We start from the raw sequence: 5,780 nt of genomic DNA, 5'->3' as shown, positions 1-5,780 counted from the left end.
AGCAGGAAGAGCAAAAACATAAAATATGCATGATTTTTTTGCCACCATGGTCAATATTACATTGTAATTTTAATAAAGAATATGTAAAAACAGTAAGTCACACACTTGGACACTGTGTAACGGACCGCACTGTACATCAACACATCAACTGATACAGTTACACGTACCTCTTGGTACAAAAGTGCATGAAAGCATGTCTTTCACAGAGATGGACAACATATTCAACAATGCCAACAAACTGGAAGAAACAAACAGTGACTTCACTGGATGTAGGGTCACAGTACATCTACTGCACAGCATTCACTATATTTCCACTATATTAGACATGTGTTGAACATGTCAGACTCATTTATGAAATGATTTTTTGTTGTATTTCACACCATTCTTTAGAATATTTCATCTATAAAATAGAGGTTCTTTATTGGCATTTGTGGCACCAAAGAACCCACAACACCCGTGGACCTTTGTATTGCACGCACAATGTGGAAAATGTTCTTTGGATCATACAAAGATTCCATAAGAGAGCTGTTTCCTCAGGGATGATCACTCACAAATCCACTACAAATATTCCGGTGAACATTTATTCTTAATGTGAAGAACACTTTAACTATTTGTTTACAGTATTAAGTACCTTCTGTGATTAAGAACCATTAATTTTCATTGTGACAGCACGGTGGCTCAATGGTTAGCACTGTCGCCTAACAGCAAGAAGGTCGCTGGTTTGAGTTTCTCATTATTTCTGTGTGGAGTTTGCATGTTCTCCATGTGTTGATGCGAGTTTCCTCCTGGTGCTCTGGTGCTCATGATGGACCTAGCTTTCCCATGTGGTCTTCCATCCAGGTACAGCCCTGCTTATATAGCTTTCATGGCGACCATGTGAGAGTTGCAGAGAGCTAGCTTCCAGCAGAGCTAGTACTGGGAGGCACCCATACACTCTCACATGCACACACACACACACTCTTACACTACGGCCAATTTAGTTACTTAAATTCCCCAATAGCGAATGTGTTTGGACTGTGGAGGAAACCAGAGCACCTGGAGGAAACCCACGCCAACACTGGGAGAACATGCAAACTCCACACAGAAACGTCAACTGGCTCAGTCAGGACTCTAACAAGTGACCTTCTTGCTGTGAGGCGACAGTGCTAACCACTGAGCCACCATGCCACCCCTTCAATGCCATCAGAGAAGCTTTATCATGTGTAAATTATTCCTCACACCAGGAATAAAATGGAGGACCAAACACTTTTGCTTCGGGGGAAACCAAAAGAGTATTCATTGCTTTTAAAAATATTTTCTTTTATTTTGAAGCGATGCCACGGAAGAGCTGTTTCCGCCCAGAGAATATTCGTGTGCTCTTCTAAAAAACAACCGTTTATCACGTAGTGTTGAGAACGTTCTGATAATTGAAAGAACCTTCTGTGTGCATTGGACTGTTTCCGCACACTTACGAGTATCAGTAGGATATTTCAAGAGTTCACACTTAGATACTGTTTGACAACTTATTAGCAAGTTAGCAGGTTTGGCATGCTGTCCCGGGTGAGAACCCTGAGCTCGGAGATAGTTGAGCCCAGGGCTCCCGCTAGGTCCATAAAGCATGTGAGGGGAGTACGAGGTCAGGTGTTCTCGAGAGCTCCCCTCGGCAAAAGAGGAAAGGAGGAGAAGGGGTGGATGGGGGGTTTCTTCGGAAAACGAAGATAGGGGTGTACATCTTAGCTAGGTTATTTATAGTGAGTTTGGATCGTTCTGATTGGCTAGCTAATGAGCGTAGATGAGTGGCCGGCTGCAGTCAATCGTATCACGTGCTCCTCTCGAAATTAGTTTATGAAACTTCATTTATTGGTATTGATGGTTCCATGAAGAACAATTATCATTCATGCAGATTTTCATTCCACACAAACTTTCTTTATAATTAAATTATGTTATTTAGATTATTTACACACTAAGAAAAATGCTTCTTATAAAGTCTGTGTTATTTAGTCTCGGCGCCTAGCCTGCAGCTCTGCACAAGAAGTTTGGCCAGAGGAGAAATAGTCGTGCCCAACTGAGTTTCTCTCAAGGTTTTTTTTCATTCACTTTTGTCAATTGGTGAAGTTTGCTCCTCGCCGCTGTCGCCACTGGCTTGCATGGTTTAGGAATTGTGGAGCTGCGCATTGATGGATTTGCTCTTCAGTGTTTGGACTTTCAACAGTGAAAATTAAACCACACTGAACTGAACTTCAGCTCTGAAAACTGGACTCAATTTACTAGAACTTCTATGGTAAGCTATGACACAATCTACATCGTAAAAGCTCTATAAACAAACATGAATTGGAATTGAATTTTTTTTTGCAGCGTTTATCTTGCTAGCCCACATTGTTATGCTTTAGGTAATGCAAGTTAGTGCAATTGCAACTGAAAAAGCAATGTTTATTATTTTTTCTTCAGCTTAGCCTCTTTTTTCATCAGGGTTCGCCCCATTGGAATGAACCGCCAACTTATCCAGCATTTGTTTTACAGGAAACAAATTTTGTTTTACTAGGAAACACCAACACACACTCTTTCACACACATACACTACAGCCAATTGAGTTAATTGTATTCACCTGTAGCGCATGTTTTTGGACTGTGGGGGAAACCGGAATATCCGGAGAAAACCCACCCCAAAATGGGGAGAAAATGCAAACTCTACACAGAAATGCTAACTGGCCCAGCCGGGCTCAAACCAGGGACCTTCTTGCTGTGAGGTGATTATGCTACCCACTGCACCACCGTGACGCCTGAAAAAGCCATGTTTGTTTTGGTATATTTAATCTAAGTCTGAGATATAAAGGGAATTTCAGACTTATATAGGGCTGAACACTAAGGACTTTTTCCAGTTGGTTGTGAAAACGAGGTTTACTAGCCTCATCCAAATATATATATATATATATATATATATATATATATATATATATATATATATATATATATATATATATATATATATATATATATATATTTAATTAGTTATTTCTTAGCCACATATTTTAAATAATGTTTCAAAACAAGCAAATGCTAGTTGTATCCATGCACACTTGTTTTAAACATAACTTTCTTCTTCAAAAAAAACAAACAATTGTATATAGAGTTCGGTCGAAGGTTTTTTTGAGATGGATTGTTGGTGATTGGAGGCATGGACAGATGAAAATTAAGACTTGTTTAAAAGGATTTAAGACCTACAAGACATAATTTCAGCGAGTTTAAGGCTTTTTAGGACCCTGCAGAAACCCTGTAAAAAGGAATCGTGCATAAAAAAGCCCCGCCCCTGCTCAGTGTTCTGTCTGTTAGTACATCAGCACACTGAAACTAAAGTCTCAGCTGACTTTAAGAACAATTTTAACAGAAAGCTTCTGCGTGGATCCAATTATGGTTATTCAATCCTAAAAATAACTTTACTTTTTTTTATTAAAAATCCTTCATGGAAACATCAATGCCAGTAAGTATATTCAAGAGTAAAATATTCTACCAGTTTGTTTATGGGAAACCTAATGTGTTCTTCTGGGCTCTTAATCATATTTTTTTTGTTTTGCAGTGATGCAACTGAAGAACCATTTTCCCCCTCCAGAAAACATTTTAGTGCTCAAAACAACCATTTATTTCTTAGAGTGAGGAACAACTTAATAATTCAAAGAACTTTCCATGCATTGGAAAGGTTCAATGAATGTAAAGGATCATTAAAGATGCCAATAAAACCCTATTTTAGAACCTTCATTTTATTGAAACACTCCACTTTCTTTTGGAAATAGACTCATTTTACAACTAACCTAGAGTTAAAGAAATGAGTTTTACCCTTTTTGAATGCTATTGAATATTATCAGGCTCTGTGTATTATCACTGCTCCTGCTGCAGCCACCTTCCCACATAGCAAAACTTCTCTGGCCCAGATCTGGCCCACACAATCAGTTTTTGCTTGGCCCACATGCCGCAGTGAATTATGATACATGACTGGACCAAGTCTGGCTTCCATACAAGAGCCAAATTTGGACCATATCTGGGCCAAGTCTTAGCCAAGTTAACAACCCATAACTGGACCTGAACTAGACCAGATATGTTGGTGTCACGACTGCAATGAATTTGAGAAACTTATGAAGCATTTGTGCTATGGACCTGCTTTTTCTTGAAGCGACCTGATAGCCAGAATTTCTTCTTTATTCAAACATAATTTAAATGCATTTTAAAAGTGGGTGAAGATAGGCCAAACTTATTTGGCCCACATATACATTTTGAACATCTGGACCAAATACTACATTTTACATCTAACCCAAGTCTTGTGTGCCATCTTAAAGACGGTGCCACCTGTTTGGCACCACATGCTGTATGCCAGTGCCGAATAAATGCCTGCTGTGCCAGCTTTATGCCAAATCTGGGCCAGAATTCTTTGCTACCTGGGTTGATTATTACGCTGAATGAACGTATAGTTCCTGGCCATATCAGCCTAGAAACTGCAACTTTTCATTTTCTGTAAGTCTCAGCACATGATGCAACAACAGAGGAGTCAAGCTTTAAATATGGGAGAATTATCAAAACTCTTTTTTAAATATTTTGAGTGAGATGCTAATGGTCTAATCCGATTCAATGATCTATGCTAAGCTAATCTAAAAGTGCTCCTGTTAGACTCATAGATTGCCTGAATGCATTTTAAAAATTGGTAAAACTCATCCGTTTAACTCTTGGAGACTTGTAAAATTAGCCTACTTGATACTATAAAGTGAAGTGTTCCTTTAAGGAGTGCACAGTAAAAAATATCAGTAAATTAGCAGCTTTCTATATTTTGCGATTCGCGTTTTTATTTTTCCCCATTTATGTATGCTTTTGAATTGCATTACAGGACCTTGACCTTTCTTCCAACAACTTTTACCCTTAAAAAGTGACTTTTATTAACATTTTTAAGAGTATAAAAGTGATATAATATATATAGTCTGGGTTGGTGTTGTGTCTTACTCTACAAAAGCCTTGTAATATACTGCCATTACATTTTCTGTTATTTTATTTCTCTATATATACTTTATATTATTTCAAGTGACAAAAATGTCAATAAAAGTCTCTTTGATTAACTGTAGAGTTGACTTTTCAACCATCAAAAAACCATCATTTGATATGCAGCTTCTCCTAGACTGCCCAGGAGTCTAGCACCTAGACTGAAACTCTGGGGTGGGTTTCCCAAACACTGACGTAACTCGCGGCTGAACCATGCGGCTGAACCATGCATGCAACGATGCATCGTTTGGGAAAAGATCGACGTAGTGACGAGTGTTTCCCAAAACTCGTAGTCTCTCTGTCGCAGATCTATTGTTTGAACCATGTTAGTTGTAAAACGCCCATAAAGATGCTCTAAACGGGGGGGTAACAACTACTTTAGAGAAGAACCACATCATTAATTTGCGCAAATTATATAGTTTTACACACATTTGAAAAAAAAATCCAATATTTTTTTGGGTAAAAACATGCACTCGCTTTCCGTATTAACTGAAATATATGTAAAAGGCAGATATAGGGCCTGTGTTTCTTAACAGATATTATTGAGAATATTACATATTCTATTCTATAACATAAAATCACGTACAAAAGCAAACACATATTCTAATCTCATATACAAATCATATAATCAGACTATTTTTTAAGAAATGAAATTTAATATTTATTATTTATTAGAAAATAAAAAAAATCCTACTTTAATAATAATATTAATGATATTAATGATTATGATGATGGTTATTATTATTAAGTAGGATATTGTTTATTTATATTATTTTTTATTTT

Source organism: Danio rerio, chromosome 20 (assembly GCF_049306965.1).
Source record: "Danio rerio strain Tuebingen ecotype United States chromosome 20, GRCz12tu, whole genome shotgun sequence".
Lineage (NCBI taxonomy): Eukaryota > Metazoa > Chordata > Actinopteri > Cypriniformes > Danionidae > Danio > Danio rerio.
The sequence above is the reverse complement of the archived record's forward strand: the minus strand, read 5'-3'. Positions refer to the sequence as shown.